General features: G+C 40.8%; 1 protein-coding gene and 1 pseudogene across 1 annotated transcript in view; both read right to left on the bottom strand.

Moving 5' to 3' along the window:
- DMD (dystrophin) overlaps positions 1-24456 on the bottom strand; it is a 2135104-nt gene that overhangs the window by 2061474 nt on the left and 49174 nt on the right. The gene's annotated exons all lie outside the window — the stretch shown is intronic.
- Positions 490-4026, bottom strand: LOC149525695 (uncharacterized; annotated as a pseudogene).

Raw genomic sequence — 24456 nt, 5'->3', positions numbered from 1 at the left:
TGAAGTGGTTTCTTTCTCACAGGCACAGGAAGTATAAATTAGGTAGATGTGTTAGGCAATAACCTATTCTTTCATTAAGTTGGCTGAATCCTTTTCAGAAGTACCCAAGGCAAAGGATCCTATATTCTGACATTGACTACTACCTCCATTTCAAATTCTCACTTGCTTTGGAAAAGGTAATGGGGAGGAGGGAGGGGAGAAGATTAGAAACTGAAACTTCCTATAAAGAGATTTATTTTATCCAAGTTTCCTTATCTAGACATCCACAGTCAGGCTATGTCTACATTGGCGCGATCTTATGCCAGAGCTATGCAAATGAGGCTAAGTATGGAATATTGTGGAGCCTCATTTGCATATCTAATGAGCTGCCATTTTGCGGAAGAGGCTCTTGCACAAGAAGGAACTGTCTAGACTGCCCCTTCTTGTGCAAGAAAAACCCTCTTGCACAATGCCGTTCTTCCTGAAAAGTAATAAGTGTAATGGCATTGTGCAAGAGGGTTTTTCTTGTGCAAGAAGGGGCAGTGTAGATGCTCCTTCTTGTGCAAGAGCCTCTTCTGAAAAAAATGGATATGCTAATGAGGCTCGGCGATATTCCATGCTTAGCCTCATTTGCATATTACTCATGCAAGAAGTCATGAGTGTAGACATAGCCTCACTGTCAATAGCTTGGCTTTATTTAATTTTAGGATAGGGATGTAGAAGGTACATTTCCTAACAGGAAAAGATTGAAAATTTATAGTATGCAAAAAGAGTTTTCTTTCTCTCTCTCTCTCAAAAAAAAAAGCAAAAACAAAAAAAAACCCTTAATCTTCTGACTTGATTGGTGGTGGAAAGCAGTCAGCTTCGTCAGAGATTCATTTTTTCTCTTAGGGTATGTCTACACTGCACAGCTATTTCAGGATACCGGAGATATCCCAAAATAGCTACCCCGCATCTACACAAGCCGCCTATTATTTCAAAATAATTTTCAAAATAATGTGAGTGCTATTTTGCCATCCCAGTAAACCTCGTTGCATGAGGGATAAGGACTGGTGCAAAATAGTGCGTTATTTAGAAACTTAGAGCTGTGTAGATGTGCCAAATTTCAGAATAAGCTATTTTGAAATAGATTCAAAATAAGATATGCAATTTGCATAGCACAAATTGCGTATCTTATTTCGAGTTTAGGGTGCTATGTAGACACACCCTTATTGAACTGCTCTTTTATCTAACTCATTTAAATGTCTTTAAATTCTAAACTAGCTTCTCATCCTAGCTCTCATGTAAATACCAATAAGTAGGTTCTAGAAAATGTATCTTTTCTGAGAAGTGTTTTACAGTGGTTCACTAGAAGCCACTTTATCTCCTCTAAATCAGATATGTTCTTGCAAGCATGATTGCTTGGATACAAAGCAAAATCAGAGTCACAGAATAAATCATTTCAAATCAAATTATCAATCATGTTTATTACTGCATCCTATTATTGGAAGAGTCAATAGGGATAATGTTTACATTAGACAGAAAACACATTTAAAACTTATCAAGTAACATAAGGTACCAAGTAACATGATTAAACAAGCATTAGTACACGTTTTAGGAATGGTTCATTCCAAATCAAATGACAACAGTGGAGTTGCCTATATAACCCTATATAGCAATAACTTCATGAACTGCTCACGAAAAGCATCTCTTCAGTGGCTCTGAAGTAGGTACTCAACCAAATAATTGATAACTGTATACTTCATATGGTACACACTCTTGATTATCAACATTTGAATGTGACCATCTGAGGAACTGTGCACTCTGAATAACTTTAAAACATTCTACAAAGCTATGAGAGAGACTTAAAATTTTAAAAAGGATTTTCTGTTTATATACCATATCATTAACCCACAGAAATGACTCCCACAAGTCGTTGAAGCCAAAAGATGACAATGTAAAAAACAGAAAACCAACCAACCACTGACAACTGGATGGCAAAGGAGGGCTACTGAGAAAAAGAGCCGTTTAATCCATCACTGTGGACTATGAGAAAAATTCTTGCATCTTTCTCTGAATTATCTGAGGATTCTATGCTAGATGGACCATTGTTCTGAGCTGATAATGCAATTTCTATATTCTTACGTTCGGTGTACACATTTTAAATATATAGTCTTGAGCCACATGATGACACAATTTTATATTACAGCAGGAAGTATTCAGATATTCCCAGACCTCCTAGTGACTTGCTGTGCAATCAGAACCAAGTCACTTCATCTTTAAGCCTCAGTTGCAACATTTGTAAAATGATGAGAAGGATATTTATCCACCTTTGAAAAGTGAGTACATCTCTTTGGAGCACTAGTAAGTACAGTTATTCATGTTCCAAAGAGAAACATTTATTTTTATTATGGCATAAGTATCCAGAGGAAAACCAATTTTATTTCTCTTACTTTGCTTACAAACATTGCTTTACTGACACAAATAGACTAAAAGTATCAGATTCCTGCTTAATCTAGCAGGACTTCCATTTTATAGCTTTACTCTACCTTGTCTTTGCACAAGAGGTCATGGAGCTTTCACCACTACTGGGTAATCAGCCTGAGGGACCAGGAGGAATAGCAGCTCCGGAGCTCAAAGGAACATAACACCATAGGTGCACAGCACATTTCATTAGGGTGTGCACCCAGGGAATTTTATTTTTTATATTAAGGCAAACATTTATTGAATACTCAATCATAAAGGGCATTATTTTTGTTCAAACAAACTAAAGAAACTAAAACTTAACTAAACTTGATTTTTTTTAAATTAACAACTAAGCTTTATTTAAAAAATATAAACTTAAAAAATGAGACAAAATACCAAATTTTTGCTATAGTGATAACCAGGCATATACAAAGATACAGTCAATTTTCATGATCTTTATCTTTAACTAGATAATGAGCTAACCCAAATTGACCAAAACAGATTAAGGGTTTCTTCATCTTCCTGTCCTAGAGAATGAGACTTCGTTCACCAGGTGTTATGGACTTAAATTCCTCAATCACATCATTGTAATAAACTGACTAAGCCAATTCTTGTTCAATGTACAAAATGAAGAGTGAGTAGAGGCACTGTTGGGACATTGTACTTCTTAATTTGTTTTTTACATGTGCTAGTTTCAAAAAGGCTCTTTCACATGAACAGCTTGTAACAGGTAAGACTGCAAAGCACTGAATAGATTTAGAACATGGAAGACCAATCTGATTCCTTTTGCCAATCAAGCCTCTCTGGTGGAGTTTGTAGTGCTACCTTTAGGAACAGATCCATCATAACCCCGAAGCAATCCGGCTTCAGCTTCCAGCTCATCCAAGGACACTTTAAATTTGTTGGCAATGATTCTCATATCGTCCCTGCCAATGTCTAAGCTCAGCAGTTTTCCCATTGCAGTCACAATTTTACAAGTCTCCTGTTCAAATCGCTGGTCAATGCCGGTAATCATTGACTCTAGGAGTGGGTAAAATGAAGTTATTCTCTCCTGCTCCTCTTTTGTATCAAAGTGATGCTAGGACTAAAATGAGTCATCAATACGAGTGGACATTTTTCTCTTCTTAACTGGGGGAATCGCTATATCATTCTCTACACACATTTTCACACTATCATTGAAAAATAGATTGAAAATATTCACTTCTCATCGCAGCCAAAGAGTTACGCAAGCTTTTCACCCCTGTCATTGCAGTAAGTAAGTTGAGATCTGGAGCTTGAAGAGCCTTACTCACTTTTACCACCATCTGGAGAATAGAGTGCATCATGTGAAGGGCAAAAATGAACTTGAATGAATTTAGTTCATGGATAAGGCTCCTGGCTTTTATTTTAGCATCAGCAAGGTGGGTTGTTTCAATAATGTCTTGTAAAGCTTGTAAAATGATGGAGTAGTTTTGTTTTACAGCAGCCACTGCTTCTGCTCTGCATGCCCATCTTGTGTTTGATAGTGACTTCAAAGTCTTCAACTGGGATCCTTACTTCTTGTGAAATCTTCTCCATGACTGCATGTCGCACAGGACTCCCCTCCATGAAGGCATAAAGAGTCTGAATAATACCAAAAAAAAATCAAAGACAGTTCTGGTTTGTTTACTTGAAGTGCATCCATCTACTAGGATGAGGTTCAAACAACGCGCATAGCAGTATACATAGAGTATTTCACTGTTTCTTCCTCTACATTCGAGCTCCCGCAGTACATCCAGACATAGAAGATGCACCATCAAAACCGACAGACATCACTGATGACCAGTCAATTTTAAGAATGCCAAGGATGTCATTTAACTGGTCAAAAATAGACTGAGCATCAACTGTTAATAGTCTCTGAACAGACACAAAATGTTCAACTGGAATATGTTTTTCATTGTCAAAATACTGCACCAGAATGGACATCTGTTCATGGTGTTCACAGTCAGTAGTGTCGTCAGCAATTATTGAGACCATTTCTCCATTTAGTGAAGACACAATCTTTTGTTGCACAATGTTGTGCCAGGCCACAATTAAATCATTTTGGATGTGATTACTCAGATACGTAGCGTTTTGAGGAGTTTGTTGCCATTACAGGATCATATTTTTGGAGCATATTGACAAGATTTAGAAATAAACCTCTCTCAAAACTGTCAGCTTTTTCATTGCGACCCCTGAATGGTTTCCCACCTTTCGCCAAACATAGAACAATGTCAATCAGTAGCTCCGTTACACTTCGGTCATGGCACCGTTCTTCTTCTTGTTTAGACAGATAAGCCTGCTTGCCCTCATCCAACAATACATCAATAGGTTTCCCTTCATTAAAACTTGACCATGAAGAACAGCTCAACACATGAGATTTTGACAGTTGGTGGTTTTTAAAACATTCGTTAGCCCTATGCCAGTTTCTGAATCCCTTATCAATAAATGCTGGATCAGTGTGACCTTTGTTTGCTGCATCATTAGAGGAGAAGAAACAGCGGTGAAAGCAAAATGCTGCATCTTTTGATTGGCTATATTCTAACCACCTATATTTTTCATACCAATCAGACTGAAAACTTCTTTGTTTATTCCCTATTTTACTTCTAGGAAACATGCTCAATCTAGGCTGATAAGGACCTCTAGATAATTGAGACCGGAGTTCTAATCTATTTTTTGGAATATCACAGACCGGGTCATCAGATGGAATGTTTGATGGGTTTGAATAGGAACTACACTGACCTCAACTAAGAGACAAAGTCTGTTTCTGTTGGTCATTACTCAGTTTATTGCATGCACTGGAACTGGTGGTGGCATTATCTTCATGTAAGTTCTTAGCTGAGGAGTCTAAGGTATTTGCACTATCAGCACATTGATTATAATTCAGTTTGTCTGCTCCTTTTCTTATCTTAACAATGAACCAATCCATATTTTAAAATTAAAAGGGGGTTTCATACGATTGAATTAAAATGTAAAGCCATGGGCTTGTTATGCTATTTCAGTAGAGTACACGCGACAAAGATTACAAACACTGTTGATACTGCGTTGGCACACCTGACATGGCTGCTTATATAGGTCAAAGAATTTTCTAGAATAATAGTCGGAGGGGGAGGAGAGAACCAAGGGTATTGTGGCACCACAGTAGTGGGGACGCATGCTGCGAGCAAATGAGGGCTTCCTATACATTTCTACAACAACTATATTACGCAATTTGTCACTTATTGCATAATACAAGAATCCATACTTTAAAACTAAAAGAGCATATCATGCAATTAAATTAAAAAGCAAAGCCATTTTTTTTTAGACCTTAGGGTGTGCCTGGGCACACCCTGTACACATGCCTATGCATACTACCTAAACCACTGGGAACACGGAGGAGCTGGGGACCAGGGCTTCAACCCTCATGGGCTTTTCCAGCTTGTGGGGCTGGACTGACATGCTGAGGGTGAGCCATCTGCAGCCTGAAAAAGGGGCTTAGCAGCAGATATGCTTCTTCTGTGCATCAAGAGACTTTGAGGCAAAATACCTGACATCCCCCAGAACTGGTATTGTTCTGCACTACCTCCAGTGTGTGACTTTGCTGGACTGGTGAGCTCTAACCCACAGAAAGGGCCAAAAAAGAATATACTGTTTTCTTACTGTTTTAATCTAGCCATGGGTCTGAAATTAAAATAGCATATAGCCCGAGTGCAATTTTGTGGGCAACTTAGTAAGAGAGATGAGAGAGGTGTCATTTGAGTCATAAAAATCTGCAGAATTATTTCAATGGTGTCTCCTTCTGCAACATGAATAAAAATAAAGAAGTTATTTACTTCTTCCCACAACACAAGAACTAGGGGTTACCACATGAAATTAATAGGTAGGCAGGTTTAAAACAAACAATAGCAAGTATTTATTCATGTAGCATAGTCATCCCTTCCAGAGGATGTTGTGAAAGCCAAGATTATAATAGGGTTAAAAAACTAGATACATTCATGAACAATAGGTCCAATAATAGCTATTAGCCAGGATAGACAGGGATGGTGTCTCTAGCCTGCTTTTCAGAAGCTGAGAATGGGTTACAGAGGATGGGATGAGTCACTTAACATGGAAGAGGCTAGGACTTGCTACCCTCCCAGCTCCCAGTCATTCAGTTGGTGAAAATGTTGATAATAAAATGTCATTGGAAATGAACTGAGAGGGGTGGAATTTGAAAGACCATTCTCACATAAACATTATTAAACATGAGGCACTTAGAAAAATAGGTAGGTTGGACCTCCTTGGTCCAACATCCTCATGACCTGAGCAATTGTGAACCAGTGAATTTGCCAGACAAGGGGAAATCAATGCTCCCCCACTGGTCATCATCCTCACTCCCAGGCACCAGCCCTGTGGGATCTGCTCCCATCTGGCAGGCCTCCCAGCCGCAGCCTACTTCTGCTGCTGGGGTTGTGCCTTTCCGTCTCTCTGGTCCAGCAACATCCGTGGTCTAACAGGGTTGCCGGACCAGAGTGTCCTGGATTTCACAGGTTCAACCTGTATATAGGAAACTATTTATTTAAATCAGCCTTTTAAAATTATAGTTGAATACAAGCATATCAAACATACAGAGGTGATTTAAGATTAATTCGAGGTGTTGAGAACAATGAACATCCAGGCCCTCCATATATGCCCTGTCCCCTATTCCTCCTCAACACTAGAGCTAAGCCATGGTGGTAACCCAGGATCCTGGGCCATTGTGGGGAACATCTGACCTTCCATCTGGTCTGGGCCACTTACCCTGGGAGGGTGCAGAAACACATTGGGGTCTGCTCTCGGGTATCCCATCCTCTGGCCTGGCCAGGCCAGGGCAGGGATTTGGGTGCAAAAGGAAGAGTTGGGTGTTAGGTCACTATTCTGGTACCAGTCGCCACGCCCAACACTTTTACACAAGTTCTGTTACTTCAGAGGGTGTCCCCAAATTGGCAAAGGCCTATGGGTTCATCTGCTACTATAAACATGAAGTTAAATTGGGCCCTCCGACCACAGTACTCTTATCAACTAATGTTAATACTGAATTTCTTTAAATTTTACAGACTATGATAAATGGAAGGATTGTTTCAAGATAATTTGACAACAGCAAAAATGAAATGATTTGGTGGTATTGCTTATTAGCTTTGGATTTTTAAGCCAAAAGAGTTGTAATGAGGCACTAATTAAAATGTCAGCATCCAGACAGAAATTACTAGAATCCATCTGCAAAACAATATCCACATAGTTACGTTACAATTAATCACTATCCTTATGCAACATATTACAAATCTTTGTTTTTCACTTAGTCTTGATCATTTTTAGGCATCATTAGGAAGATGAACACCACCTACTAGCTGAATCTTTGGAGAATACCACTCTGAAGGACCTGGTTAAAACAAGACTCAGTGGCGCTTGGCATTGTCTCAAAAGTGCACCAATAAGCTCAATTTGGCAAGGTTGGAGAGAAAGTACATCAAGCATCAGGTAAAGTTGAAGATGCCAGGACAAGCAACAACTATGGGTAAGCCTCGCTTTATTCCAAAACCCATAGTACACAATTCAAGGAAGAAAATATTTGTTTTTTCTGCAGGAAGCCGAAAGCCTTAAGGCACCCATTAAACACAGTTCACCATATAAGACAGGTGAGAAACTGTATAATCAATCACTCTTAGTGAAAATATTGCATAAAAAAATAAATGGGTGCATTGACTCAAAAGACATGAATATTCATAAAACTGCATATCACATCAAATATTAGACTTAGAATGTCCATAAAGAACTGCAGCAAACCAAATACTGAGTTTACTACTGCAAAGTTCAACTCACTTGCAGTTCATAAATTGCCTTGCAAAGACTGTAATGGACAGGAAAGAGGTGGCCATGGCTGATGCAGAGGCTAAGCACAGGGAAACGTGTCCTTGGAATGGCAACACACACAGGTGCTAACTTTTATTTTGGCAGGAGGAGTGCTCTACTACAAGAACCTGCTTCATTTCTTCACCTACAGTCCTGCCTCCACTCCACTTCTTCCCATCCCTGCTCCGCCATCTCCCCCAAGGCTCCTCTCCTCTATCACCTTCCCCAAGCTTTTCCCACCCATTCCTCTCCACCCACTCTCTGAGTGCTCACTTCTCTCCACCTCCCTCTCCTGACTGCCTCCGACCCGCAAAACTGCCCATTCACTCTTCATTCCTTTATGCCCCCTTCTGCCTTAAGGGTGAGTGATGGTGGAGGAGGTGGGAAGGAGTGAGGTAGAGTGGGGGCAGGAAGAGACACAGCCCAGGCAGGGCCATGAGGGAAGATGCCAGCCTGTGATGGAGCTTTAGAGCAAAGTGCAGGTGAGTCCATAATCCATGGATGCTGAGAACCCCTATTTTATTTCTGTGAGAACTTGAACCCCAGAGCACCCATGGGAGTTGACACCTGTGGGAACAAATGCTTAGCAAAGGAAACTCCAAAAACACTTAAGAATTAACAGTTTTTAGAAATCCCATCCACAAAAATGAAATTATAACATAGATCCTTAAAAGCTGCAGGAGACACTGTATTCTCAAAAGCAGAAAAAAGTTTTTTTTTTAAATCAGAAGAGCAATAATACGGTGTGAACTGTATGTTTTAAAAAGAGATGCATTGGTGGTCACAGTAACTTCAGCTCCAGTAAGTTTGAGCATCAGGAAGTATAACACAAGACTGCCATGTTATTGCAAAGCCCCATGTGTGCATAATTAAGTAAAAGATAGGTTACCAACACATACACAACTACATGGCCTGGAGGTAATCTTCCATGACAAGTAGCTGTTGGTTTAACAACTCATTCCAAAACCCTTCTGCATAGCTGTGGCTCCTCCGTGGACAACAACAAAGGACTCCTCCTTGACACGGCAACTGCCAATGAGTTTCTTCACCACAGTCCTTGTCCAGGGAAGGTTTAAATTTTGTGCTGCCAATAACTTAAAGATAGAACAGAGGACAAAAATACCTTTCATGCTATTGTTATGGTCTGTTAACAGGAGTTTATTAATGTCACAGCATGAAGTATTATCTGCATCAATGAAGGAGTTCCTGATTTTAGGGCACCCTGACTCTCTGATCAAGGTCCAAAAATTCTGAAGCCAAGATGTCCAGTTTCCAATGAAGCAGCAGTTAAATTGGCTATAGCACAGCTTTCTACATTCATTACCCTGGACCTCATTTGGTTATTGTGCAAAAGTAGGATACATTCCACAAGTGAAAAATCTTTGATCATTGCTTCAGCTGAAGATATAGACGACCTACCCTCAAATGATCTAGACATACAGACAGGGCTTGCAATTACACAATAGGCAGACTAAGCATGTGCTTAGGGCACCAGCAAAGCAGGGGCACACAACAAAATAGATGTTATGGTATAGTATTGTTTTCATTTTGAATTACATATGGGGGGCACCATAATATTATCAGTGCTTAGGGCCTCTAAAGGTCTGAATCCCGCCCTGCATATAAGACATACTATGCCATACCATGAGAAAGGTACAGTTTAACAATCAGCCTTTAGCTTGGCATGGCATGGCACAAGATGGTAGAGTGAATGACCATCCTGCCAAATCATATCTGCTATCCCTACTGTTACAGTTTTGTTAATATTCTTTAGGCCACAGGAATTCATGAACAGATACCTGTGTGGAACTGAATCATAATTAAAAGCACACTAATGTCTTTGAAGTCATTTCTTAAAGACTATAGAATTTAAGATCTGTTCCATTGATTAGTTGCACAAGATAGAAAGTAGCAATATCACAGAATGGATCAAGCAACTTGATGACTGGTGACAAAGCCAGCTTCTGGCATGATGTGGTAATGAAGATGGCTGAATTTTGCTGCTCTTATTCAATGTGTCGGGACTGCTAATTGGAATTTTCACCTTGCAGCACTAGAAGACTTTATGAAATGAAGAATAACTGGTTAAATCTAAAGCAAAAAAGCAATGATTGTTTTGTACCTTGCTAAAACAAGGGGCACAGAAAAGTGCTTGTCTGACCCTGACATATTGGACAAATTTTGAAGCAGAAATTGGGTTGTTGAAAGGTTGTCAGTTCCTCTTGGTATATTTGGTTCAAATGAAGCCCCAGAACATGAAAACAGAGCAATGAGAGCTGATAGGGGTATTGGGGGGCACAATTCTGTATCCAAATGGTTTTTCCTGTTTGTTCTGACAATCCCAGAACTCCATCACATTTTGAATGAAGCATTAAGGATGGTTGGGATGACATCCCCAAGAGTAACCAAGCACCATTTAAAATGAATTACACGCTATTAAAGGCCAACAAGATCAAATTTTAAAGCCACAGGATGATCTTAATTGCACTGACAACCCTTTTGTGTATGATGAACCAGGGCTCATTAATATGATGAAAGTACTCTTCAGTGATGAGACAGCTAAAGATGTCTGCCAACTGGATAGTTCAGGTAATGCCTGGGTTTAAAGACTTTACACCTCAATCTATGGACCTTGCACCAGGGTAGAGCAGGGTCCTCCTGATTCATTCCCTGCTGTGTTGACAAGCTCATTCAGATATCCTGGAGTTGGTAACCATTGATGCTGTTAATGTATAGGTAGCGCTCCCACCTCCTTTTCCATCCACAACATGGGCTCTATTGTCTGCACCCAGGAGGAAGAGCCATCTGTGGCAGCGTATGCACTCCCCGACACCGGTGTGACTATATTATGGGATGCGGACTCCTCCTCCTCGTCCATTAGGCAGCTGGCCATCTCTACAGTCTTTTATCCTTGTCTCGGCGTAGCCCCGATTCCATAAGCAGCCCTGCTCACAAGGCAGCGTGGCCCAATGGCCTGAGTCAGTATACACCCCCACCCCAGTAAATCTTTTAGCAGGCTGCTGCCACCCCAGGGCAACAGGCAGTCAGTCTGCAAAAGGAGCAGGTTTTTAAACTGGCTCCCCTGGTGGACCAGCTCCTGGCTGGTACCCCACCAACGGGGACTATAGAGTGGTTGACTAACCAATAAGAATTTGAGGTTAATCGACTATTCAATTAACTGATATTTACATCCCTAATTCAGATAGCCAAAGTCAGTAGGGTTGGAGCTAGCATCCTGGAAGGGGGACCCAGGCCAATTCTGCTCCACCGAGTCCCAATCCAGAGCAGATTCCCCTCAGCGGGGAAGCCGTCCGAAACACGCTGACTACGTCTACACTGGCACCCTTTTCCAGAAATGCTTAAAATGGAACAGTTTTTTCCGTTGTAAGTATTTCCAGAAAAGCGCATCTACATTGGCAGGATGCTTTTCCGGAAAAGCACTTTTTCTGGAAAAGCGTCCGTGCCAATGTAGACGCACTTTTCCGCAAAAAAGCCCCAATCGTCATTTTTGCGATCGGGGCTTTTTTGCGGAAAAGACTACTGTGCTGTCTACACTGGCCCTTTTCCGGAACAGTTTTTCCGGAAAAAGACTTTTGCCCAAATGGGAGCAGCATAGTTTTTCCGGAAAAACAATGACAATTTTACATTAGATCATCATTGCTTTTCCGGAAAAGCAAGCGGACAGTGTAGACAACTCGCAGCTTATTCCGGAAAAGCAGCTGCTTTTCCAGAATAAGTGGCCCAGTGTAGACACAGCCTCTGAGTATACCTAGATTGATCCAATTGAAGCAGTAGGAAGTAACTCAGGGAAGGTGCAGGATCAATGTCCCATGTGGTCGCTGGGTCTTCTGGTTTTCTGGCAGCAGCTTCTCCCTGGGACTGTGTGGGGGTTGCTCTGCAGCTGTCTCCTGGGTTCCCATCATTGCAGTTACTGGCTGCAGCAGCTCAGGAGCTCTGGCTAGAGGTCCTTCTCCTTTGTTGGCCAGCCCAGATTGAGCTGCTCTGCTGCCTTTTACACTGACCAGCATTTGGAGTATGCCCAGTCTGGGAGAAGAGGTGGGACTTCCTCCGCCCACCGGATCTTAGCCTCACTTGCTTCAGTGTGGGGTATGCACTCCTAGTCACACCATCACTCTGCTTCCACACCCTCCCCTCTCTTTCTTCCTCCCAGTCTTTTATATAGCCCCAGGTTATCGTTTGCTTATTTCCTGGCTGTGTGCAGATCTCAGTGTGTCATTGATCTTTGTAAAATATGAGCTCTCACAGGGCATGTCAACACGAGGAAATTATTTTGAAATAACTCCCAAAATATTTTTTTTAATTGTCTGGTCACACTGCAGGGAAGCCTCAAAATTAGTCTGAGGCAGGCTCTGTTGATGTGGACATGCTATGTCAGCTCAGAGCTCCAAGGAGTGCTGAGGAGTAATTACTCTGAATGATTCTGGGGAATAGTTACTTCAAAATAGCAGCAGTGGAGCACCCACGCTACCACTATTTATTTTAAAATTAGGGTACGTCTAGAGTACAGGCTTTTGTCGACAGAGGCTTTATTGACAGATACTTTTGACAAAGTTTGTCGACAAAGAGTGTCTAGACTACATCCAGTTCTGTCGACAAAGAAAGCTGCTTTGTCGTCACGAGCATGTAGACGCAAAGTCCAGTGTAGATGCAATAACGCCTTCTGTTGACAGAACTCTGTCAACAAAAGGTGTTATTCCTCATAGAATGAGGTTTACCACTGTCGACAAAACTGTCAATTTCTGTCAACATTATGTCGACAGAATTCGGCAGTAGTGTAGACGTAGGTATAGTTCTGTCGACAAAAGTGAACTTTTGTAGACAAAACCCTGTAGTCTATTCACACCCTAAGCATTATTCCTTGTGGAAAGCATAAGTTATTATTTCAAAATAACCAGCCCCTTATTTCAGAACAACAGGCTTGGTAGTGTGGACGCATCGCTCGTTATTTCGAAATAAGGGGAGTTATTTCCAAATAACTCCTGGTGTAGACCAGGGCAGTGGTACCACAATCCAAGTTCAAATGCAGTGGAACAATGTACATGTGCCAAGCAAAAAGCAAACCAATGCATGTTCTTCCTATGTCAGCTAACAAAAGTGACCAGTAATTTATGCTAATAGGGCCTTTTAACATAGCAATCACAGATGGTATGGCTGAGATACAAAACCCTTGACAAACCAGAAACTGTTAATGCCTGCCAATATTTGAATAAACACTTCCGAAGCAACAGAGAAAATACTGGACCTATGCAGAGTTCTACCTGATGTTTGTCACATATGGACAGGAATCAATTTAAAATGATCCCTGCTCCCAAGAACATCTTCAATGTCTAACGAAGAGGTATTGGAGCTCCAGTATGTGAAGAATGGTTTGAAGAATTAAGTCATCACATGACATAATGAAACTGCTGCTTTGCATTATTCAGTGGAGTTTTTCTGTAGGGCCCAGGAGGCTGACTCTCAAACTATCTTGAATGGAATCAGCACCACAGAAAGAGAGCTACTTAGCAATGGATTTTTGCACAATGTTCTAGTGCTCTCTAGAGACATGCTAACCAAGATTTCAGCAAGATTCTGGTGTGGGGGGTTATGCCTGATGCTGAACCACAGAATATTGATGTTTACTCTTTTTCTCAAGTATCTATCTACAGAAATATCCTAAGCTTGTTATGTGCCAGTCCATTGTGTTCATGGGAGAAAAGGCTTTCAAAATGATATTCAAATTGACCCATTTCTTACAACATTGTATTATGACAATTTCCACCCACTGGAGGACCTGGGGCTGGGTGCAACATGCTGGCAAGGCAGTGAGGGTGCCCCTCCTCCCACTACGCCACAGAGGGTAACACCATTTAAATTTTGATTCTACAGGGTTTTTTTCCACGAGTCACAGGATACCCTCCTACTTTCCTATCACTCACTAGCCCACAGAATGAGATTTTATTATATTATTTTCCCAGACTTATTTCTTGTTATTATTCATAAGCCCTGCTTCTACAAAGACTTAAATTCCCATAGGGCTACTCATGTCTCAGTACGGGGGATGGCTAGATGACATCTTCAGATCTCTTACAGCTCTATATTTCCATGATGCTATGTGCTTAAAGTTAAGCCCACACATAAATATAGTTAACTCATGATCGAATGAACATTTTTATTTTAAAACCATAAATCTACTTTAAGAGTGCTAAGTTTTCACAGTTAGGTTCCACAGAAAATATCTTGGAGCAAGTAAGATGTTTTAGCATCATGCTGCAAGGTATTATTGTATATAGAAATATATTTTATTACAGCTAAGAGACAGAGATAGAAATATATAGCATTATAAAACAGCTCTCTCTTCAATTGCTTTACTATTAATCAAAATGAATCAGACTTCATTCTTTCAATAGGTTTCTTGATGAAATTCAAGTTCAATCGGCTTGGAGATGCCTAGAAGTTGGACTTAAAATTGTATTGGACTGCTAAAGAAGTTCTGGAGAGCTCCCAACAAGTGGCAGCTATATTTTCTTATTGAACAAAGGGAAGTCCAGATTCATATAAATTGTAAATTGAAAAGTATGTGTTTGTGAAAGAAAATGGCTGTAGATTTTCAAGGGCTTAGACCCTTAAATCTGTATAACAGATGTTTCAGATCTAACTATGCAATATGAAATCACATGTTAACCTATAGAACTTGCCAATAGCAGAGTTCTGTTTTTTATCCTGAAGATGGGATGGTTCCACCAAATGTTTATTTACTATAAAATAAAAATCACCAGCAGCTGTGCATTAAGCTTTTGGTGACTACCTTCAATACATTGTGAGACACAAGGCAGAATGCCCAACTTGGATTAGCTTTTTTCTCTTTCATTGTTGTGCCTTAATTACAAAAGAAACGAAACAATTCCACTTTCTGAAAGATAATTAAGAATGAGTTTATACAAAGAATAAAGACATATTTCCCAGTAAAAAGATAAGTCATTTAATAAGCAAGAGTTTATAAACAGTACATGTAAACATATGCATATGGTCTTCACTTTTTCTAAACACGTCATCCCCAAATAAATCTTATTTGGACCCCTTATCTCTCTCCTATCCCTAAATTACCTGGCTGCCCCTTTAACCATAGACTGTAATTTAACAGCCACTTCCAACTCATTCTCTTGTATTAAAATGAAATTTGGAATGTTAAATACTTCCTTTGTTTAGCGTTTACAATGGAAAGTGAAAGGGCCAGAGATAGCTACTGAAAATGGCTTTTCCAAATATGCTGGGGGAGAAAGCAGTTTAAAAATTGTTATTTCCCCTACTATCATCACTCCGAATCTTCTTCTCCACCCAACCAAACAGTTGTCTCGCTTCATCCCTAAAGAGCCTCCACGGTGTCTTAAACCCTAATTTAAAATCCTACCAAGCCATACAATATAATTGTCATAGGAATGGTTTGAGTAAGAGTTTCAGGGATGAGTAAACAGTAGTCACATCTGAACACTGAAGAATAGCTATGCCTTCACCAAAAAAGGTCAGACACACAACCAGTGACCACAATGCAAATCCAATTTCATATAGTGCATGGTTTGGCAGAAGCATCTGTTTTTACGCAGGACACACTGCACTTTTCTTTGACACATACAACGAAAGTAGTGCATCAAGACAACAATTGACTCTGATGACAAGAATACGAAGTTTGATAATCTTTTATTAATAGAATTTCCACTCCGTTCATAAGAAAGACAGTCAATGCAAGGATAGATTTTATGTCAAGCTAGAGAGCTCAGTGTTCCTTGATATTACAAAAGCAATATTTTGCTAGTGGTATTAAGTGGCCTTGATTTTACTGAAATATGGCTACAACATAAAGTAGCCCCAGGATTTAAAAATAATAAATACCAGAGTAACAAAGAATGTCTGTGTTTCATACTGGACATTAAAATTATGATAAACATACCCTTCAGTGATACCAATCAAGAGGAAAAATAAAGGTTATGTAGCAGCAAGAAAGGTTATAAAATAGTTTAAGTACCAATCTACTTGAACATGCGCTTATACCATAACCATCATAGGACATCACACCAAGTCCTACAAAGAAAACAGAAAAGAAAAATCACCAGCCTCCTATTAAAACCAATAGGAATCAAAGAGTGAACAAAGAGGTAGTTATTTTCAGAGTTTCTCCAGCTTATAAATCCTTTAAAATAACACCACTCGAACTGCTTGGAAAAAATTCCCACTGAACAATTTAGTTGAAATTTGCAGCTTCATCAAAATCCAATTTTCAAAGATTGTTTAATTTTTATTGGCTGATAAAGCATAGGTAAGGGCCAGAAAACCCTAGAAAAAGAATGAGACGAGGACAACTCATATGAGACCATTCTGCAAACACAGCTCATCTTTAATTTAGAAATATGTCTTTTCCTAACAGTATGTGACTTTTGTCTTTTGTCCACCATGATAATATTCTCTTGACTTCATCCAAGTGGATGTTCTATGTCATCATCTCTTTGATTTCCATCAGCTTTCCAGATGAAACTTGGAAATAGTACAGCACGTTAACTGATTCACTGACCTGACCTGCTTCCCACAAATCACTAAGATGAGTATATATACACCTTGTACTCAGTAATAACACCAGCAATCATCCTGAACTATATCTGTTCTCTACCTGATAGTACTGCAAGCACATCAGCATGCCCAGTAATCTCTTTGGAGTGCTAAGAAAGGGCTTTGCCATAAACGCCTCCTAAAGGTTTGTGGTCGGATTGCATTGACAATTTCTACACTCCAAATTCCACCTGCAGAAAAATGTTCTCTCTCTACTTGGGGAGATACTTATTCAATTTATGACAAGACTATACTGGGATAAGTAACCAGCTTCTCTTGCAAAACAGCTATGCCTAATCTTTTCTTTTATTAGGTACACTGGAGTGTTAGAGGCCCTCCAGCCTGGACAGAGGCATCCTTTATCAATATCTCCAGTGCTTATTGTTGAGGATCTGCTCAGTCCTACTCAACACCCTGCTTTGTGAATGGACACGAGGTTCCTGCACTACTATTGGCAGGTGTGGACAGAATTTGGACAGAGTATTGTTCATTTCTATGAAGCACTATCCCACTTTCACATCCACTGGAGCTGGCATGTTCCCGATTCCTGTGATTTTGTTGGAATCTGCTCTCAATCCTTCTGCTATGAACAGATGTCCAATGAATTTCACTCACTCTGCCCAAGTTACATATTTTCTGGGGAGGTGTATATTCTTCTCCCTGCTTTATGGCATAAAAGCTTATTGTTTTCGGTCATGGTCTTATTTTGGTTCTGTATTATTGCTCTCTTTCCTTTCAGAAAATATCTGCAACTATTTTCATGCCAGGAAGCCCTTCCAATACCTGATTGAGTTTTCTCTGGAAGACAACTGGTGGTAGGCTTCTGCCTGTTGGCAGAGACCAAATGATGTTGCAAAGGCTGTCAGCAAACTAGACTTTATCCACGTTTATATGTCAACATCTCTTTCTCACATCACGGTTCTGGCAAGATGTTATCAGTTGTGGGCAGGGGATTGTAGTGTGTTTTCAAAGCCTAGCTCTGCAGATGCCCAATTTACTTGATTCCTTCTTTGCTTAGTCACCATCTCCAGATGCTATGCTACCTCAAGTACTGCAATACATGATGCCACTGGAATTTTCCTTTGTGGTAAGTACGCAGGTTCCACAGGTTGGGTCCACCTCACAGCTTTCCTTTGAGGCACCTGTGAGCATTGAAAACTTCCCCATATGCTTTTAAAATTATATCGACTGTCCACAAAATTTCCCTTTGTGCTTCTTGCAGTACAGCTATTAAATTCAGACTCCACATATTGTCCAGATTTAGGGCTTCGGGGCTGTATTTCCCAAGAAGGGTTTGGAATGCTTACCATCCACCATCATAATTGTCAGCTGGTAAGCTCAGTTATTTTTTTGGTTTGTTACTAAGAGGTCACTTTTTCCTACAGACTGAATTATGCTCTCACTGTACACTATTGGATAGCCCCAGCTCTTTCTATTGGGCATATTTGAGTCCAATTTACCACAAGGAATCACACTGCAGGAGGCCCTGCTAGCCAACTGAAATTTCATTTCCCTATTGACGTTGTTGCACGTGTGCAGGTTGGTATTGCCCCTTGTTCCTTTCCCATCCTGACAGGGTGAACCTGATATGTTAGGGTACGTCTACATTACAACATTAATTCGAACTAACTTAGTTCGAATTAGTTAATTCGAACTAAGCTAATTCGATCTAACGGATCTAGACTAAAAAACTAGTTCGAATTAGCATTTTGCTAATTCGAACTAGCACGTCCACATTAAGTGGACCCTGAACCAGGCTTAAGGATGGCCGGAAGCAGTGCCAGCAGGGCATCAGAGGAGGACTTAGAGCGTGGAGATGCTGTCTCAGGCTAGCTGAGGGCTGTGCTTAAAGGGTCCCGACCCCCACCCCGGACAGACAGTTCTCAGGGGTGCCCCGCTTGCAAAGCAGTCCTGGCTTGGAGTGCCCGGAGTACCACACTGGGCACATCACAGCACTCGGCCATCAGCCCGGCTGCACTTGCCGCAGGCTGCCATCTGGGGAGAGGGGGCAATTGGGGGGCTGCAGGAGAGCTTCCACCCCAAAAGCCCGCAGAGCCAGCCCAGTCCTCCCCATCGGGGGCTCGTGCCCCAGTCCTCCCTCACCTCCTTCCACTTACCCTTCCCTAGCCCCTTTTCTTGATGTACAAAATAAAGGACAATTGTGTTCAAAAATGGAATCTGTCTTTATTGAACAAAACTGGGAGAGACTGGGAAAAGGAGGTGGGAGAGGGGAAGAGAGGCTGGGAGAGGGGAGGGCAACTAAAATGATCAGGGGTTGGGAACAGGTCCCTTATGAAGAGAGGCTAAAGAGACTGGGACTTCCCAGCTTAGAAAAGAGGAGACAGAGGGGGGACAGGATAGAGGTCTCTAAAAGCATGTGTGGGGTGGAGAGGGTGCATTCAGAAAAGTTCTTCATTAGTTCCCATAAAGAAGGACTAGAGGACACCAAAGGAAAGGAATGGGTAGCAGGCTTCAAACTAGTAACAGAAAGTTGTTCTTCACAAAGCAAAGAGTCAACCTGTGGAACTCCTTGCTGCTAGAAGGCTAGAACTAGAACAGAGTTTAAAGGGAAGTGAGATCAAGTCATGGAGGTTGGGTCCATGGAGTGGTATTAGCCAGGGGGTAGGAGTGGTGTCCCTGCCCAAGGTTTGTGGAAGGCTGGAGAGGAATGGCACGAGACAAATGGCTTGGTCACTGTCTTTGGTCCATCCCCTCCAGGGTCCCTAGGGTTGGCCGCTGTCGGCAGACAGGCTACTGGGCTAGATGGACCTTTGGTCTGACCCAGGACGGCCATTGTAAGCTCAGGGTTCAGGGTCGGGGGGCTCAGTGGACCCCCTTGATTTTCATGCACACCTGCTCCTGGGTGGCCAGGCTGGCAGCTCTCCTGCCCTAGCCGGCCACTTTCCTGTGCCTAGTGCGGAGATCGTGGACAAGGTCCACGATGTCCACGCTAGCTCAGGCGGGTGCCCGCCTCTTGCGGTCCTGGGCAAGCTCCCGGGAGCCGCCAGCTTGGTCCCGGGAAGAGGGGGAGGGCTGGGAGGCATCGGGTGGGTGGCTCGATCCATGCCAGGTGCAGGGTCTGCTGGCTGGATGCTGGCAGGCTTGCACCTGGCACGGGCACCGTAGCCAGCCCGTGCCCCTTTAAGAGTTCCGGGGCCAGGAGGGGGGCAGACGAGTTTCCCTGGTGTTGGCCAGAGTGGCCACCAGGGAAACCTGTGGAGGAGTAGCCTCCCACTAGTTCGAATTAAGGGGCTACACACCCCTTAATTCGAACTAGCTAGTGTAGCGCCTATGAAAGTTAGTTCGAACTAACATCCGTTAGTTCGAACTAACTTTGTAGTGTAGACATACGCTTATTGGACACAAGGAAAAAGTCAAGATGTCCGATGTCCCTTCCCTCTATTATGAAGTCTGACAGCCTCTCTGAAATATTCCACTCCTCTTGGTCACACCACTAAAATAGTTTAGCTTGCCATGCTCCTTGCTATGCTGTCCTAAGACTATTTCTTTGCCTGCTTATGCTATCACCCAAGGTAAATGCACCTTTCCATTGATATGGAAGCCTGGCCACCTGCTGTCTTTGCCATTATTTCACTGCATGGACTTCTAGGGGGTGTTGTAATTCCTGAGGTTTTCATCCTCTCTCAAGGTTTCTACTGCATACTTCATGTCTGAGCCATGTGCACTCACCTTTCTGGAGCAGCCATTCCTGCACATTATAATCACAAGTACTTCAGACTACCCCTGTCCTTAATTAGAGTGTATGTCAAGTTTCCAAAATTGCATGTAGCAGCCAGTGTACATATGTTATAAGCATGGTTGGTGGGAACTACTTCAGGTTGTGTACCGATTAATGCAGAACACACTATTTTTTTAAAATGGATAAAATAGCCAGATTGATCAATATTGTTCACTGTTCTTATCTGTACACAATATACTTCTCTCTCAAAACACTTCCTAGAATTAGCTAATCCTTGTTCCAAACTCATGATCCAAATCACAGAATGCAGAAGTTCCCAACTCCTTGTTCTTGGTTCATCAGGTGGACAAGATGGCTTTTTGGGACAGTTACATCTGCTTTTGCCAAACATCTACAAAGTGATTATCAAAGGACAGTAAGTTTAGGACTGTATGTTTCTGGAATTGTTGATACCACAATAAACTCTGAGATGGCTTCCTTTATTATGCTCTCTGAATTAGGCTGGAATAAAAGGATATATGCTGCATCAGAATTTTTTTCAATTACAGTTTTTCAAATGAGAAATAAAAAGTGCATAAATGGATAATGTCAATGTTATTTTGATTTTTTTTTAGCAATTTTAAGTCAGAGAATTTTTTTTTTAAAGGCAGATATGTACCTGCAGAATATGTACCTGCAGAAAAGCTGGACTTTTCCATTTTAAACTTTCTAGCATGTGAAATATAACTGGATAGTACCTTTCAGGAAACTTGGAAGAAGAACACTGTATTCATATGCCATTTTAAAAAAAAGTCAGATTTCATTAAAAAACATGACTGACTATACAAGGTTCTTAATTTATTTTACAGACAAAAGGATTATGGTTATGTCAGTATAAGCTGTTAAAATATGTAGAAAATAATCATTTGTTGTACAGGATTCTATAGCAAATTAATTGAAATGTCTCTATTGAACTGCTTGAGAATGACCTCAAAATAATCCTTTAGTAAACCTTTTCTTTGCATTAATATTTTCAAATAGTCTCTTCCATTGCCCTAATTTTAAAACTGTTATATGGTTGGTAAAAGTTGAAGGCTAAATGCATCAATTAGTGAGAAGAAATTGCTAACAATTTAGTTAGGCAGTATTCAAAATGATGACATGACATACCCCACCCAGTAAATGTAAGAGAAGAAGTAAAAAGAGCAAGCAGCAGCAATATATCTTAATGATGAAGACAGTTGCAACAGATACATCATTTACTTTTCAGATTCCCCATATGCCACTGCAAAGTATAAAAACATTCTGAGAATTTAGGGTTGATAATCAAATCAGGATGCTTATGAGCATCCCAAAACAGACAGCTTTTCTGTCATAACACATTGCCTATTAGATGATTATATTCAGGATGGGACTACAGGCAGTCCAGCAGACCAGGGACACCGGGAGCAAAGCCTCTGAGGACGCTGGCAGCGGGACAGCCGCGGCACGTCTGGGCTGTCCCGCTGCCGGCTTCGCAAAGCCGCTTCCCCCGTGGCTATCACACCTACCCAAATGTCTGACTCAGCCAGACTTCCCAGTCAGCTGAGGAATTCCATTAGGTTAAGCCTTTAAAGCAAAACACAACTAATACTGAAGAAATCTCTTTAATAAAAATCCTTTATCTCATAAAAAATATTTTTTTTACATTATATCTGTTAAAATATTTTCATCCATTTTAAAACAGAAGCAAAACTAACAAAGAAAACAGAAAAACAGTGAAAATTAACACTTTAATACATAAAAATATATGTATGCAGCTTTAATTCAGTTTTACAGCCAGAGGAGAATATTAGAGATCACTATCAAATCCTAATTTATCTCTCTTTAGTATCTTAGTCACAGATTCTTCAGGCAAAAGGCAACTATTTTCACAGGATTGTCTGAGTCATGGCCAAAGTGACATGCTGAGTTTCGATGTAAGAAACTCATGCTCATTGGAATTCTCATATCTGAACAAAGATACTTTTAGTAAACTATTGCACAATGCAATTGCAATTTTCAAAGTTTTTACAATTCATCTGAAAACTTTGTAGGATTAGGAGGATCAACAAGTGCCTGCTTTTTCAAATAGACATTCAGGTCAACGGATGTTATGTGGGATACTTGATAAGCACTGAGATTTCTAAGAAAAGCTCTGCATGGGTGGGATTTTGGCTCCTTTGAAGTCAATAGGAGCTTTACCATCGATGATAGTAAGACCAGGATTTCCTTCTATAAGAACAAAATACTACTTTTCAGACCTCAGTATTTCTTTAAACTAGTCTTCCAATGGCTTATTTGAAATCCTGCTGGAGAGCTCTAATCAAAACAGATTTTTTTTTTTTTACAAGACAGCTAGCTAAAATTCTAAGCCTCAGATACTCAGTTGAACTGCAATAGCCTCAGCATGGAAAGCAGAAGACGTGATACCATTTTGGAAAACAATTTTACAGAAGTAAAATCTAGATAATATATCTATATAGGTGACCATGGACACTGGTCCCTTTTAATCACTAACACTTTTTATGATTGCTGGATAGGCCACTACCAATTCCTTACCTTTACTCCAACAACTTACTCCTGGCCATTTATCAGAATACACACGCACACGCCCCAGCTTAGAGTGATGCTCTCATCCTGAGCTAAGGCTGCTCCTTCTCACAACATGCCTCACTCAAATTTGACCCAGCTGCTCCCCACTTCTGTCATGATGTGGGTGTGGAGACGCACTCAGGCCAACTCTGTGTGGTGCTTGACTCTGTGAAATAGGTACAAGTGTCAGTCACTAGATTTTGGCCTAGCCTCTGCCATGCCATGTCTGTGTCATGATGGTGAGAAGGATGAGTTGGGATGGCCAGGACAAATTTCAGTCATTTGGCAACGGAGGATAGCACGGAGCCACTCAGTTTTAGCCTAACACAATGCCACCCACCCATATATGGGATCAGAGGGCCTCCTTAGATGATGCACTTGCTCAAAACCTCCAAGTGCATGTTAACCTTTTCCTCATCTTGCTTTTCCTGAGAAGTGGAAAATTAAGTAAGTTAAATTGCAGCTTTCATTTTGAGTGGTGAATTACAAGTTTTCCAACAATTATTTCCTCCTAGCACATGTAAATGGAGTGGAAACCCCATCACATTTAATACTAGTTTGGACAAAACACAGGAAATATAGTATGTGGAAAAAAGCTATCATAAAGTTGCCAGTTGCTGCGAGTTATAACACTGAAGAACAGTGACACTGGAAAAAAATATTTGGGAAAGCATATTTAATAACCTAGGACTCTGACACACAATCTCAGGGTTTAGTCCTGAGATTCTCAGCATCCTGCAAGGTGCTCAGCATCCTCAAACACCTACCAACATTAATGGGAATTGAAAGCACTCAACACCTCACAAGGTCATGTCCATTGGGGGAAGAAGAAGGTGGTTTCAACAGACCCAACTTTCTGGAGCCAGATAGACCAGAAATTTCCATTTTTGAGTTTAGAAGAGCCATTTGGGGATATTTTATTTTCAGTTTATGGCATCTATATTTCTCCTGACATTCTACAATCCTCCAAAACATTGATCATTGATACCGACATGATGAAATGGGATCTGTCTGATGAGCCAGAAGAGGCCCTTCCCAAACCAGAGTGATTATTGATTTATTTTTAATATTTATTGCTATAAATACCAATTTGAAAGAGCCATCAGAAGAGTTCTGATCAACCTATATTGCAACCAGAAACATGTGGCTCCCATTGGAATGTTCAATATTAAAAATAAATTGACTTTAATGAAGCTAAAAGCACATAGATCATGATTTTCATGTGCTTTCAAATAAATAATATCCTAAAATGAATTGCCTAGTAAAATATAAAAGACTTTCAAAGAAAGGAAATA

The sequence above is a fragment of the Pelodiscus sinensis genome, chromosome 1 (genome assembly GCF_052426305.1).
Source record: "Pelodiscus sinensis isolate ZL-2025 chromosome 1, ASM5242630v1, whole genome shotgun sequence".
Taxonomy (NCBI): Eukaryota; Metazoa; Chordata; order Testudines; family Trionychidae; genus Pelodiscus; species Pelodiscus sinensis.
This window is presented reverse-complemented; position numbering and strand designations above follow the sequence as displayed.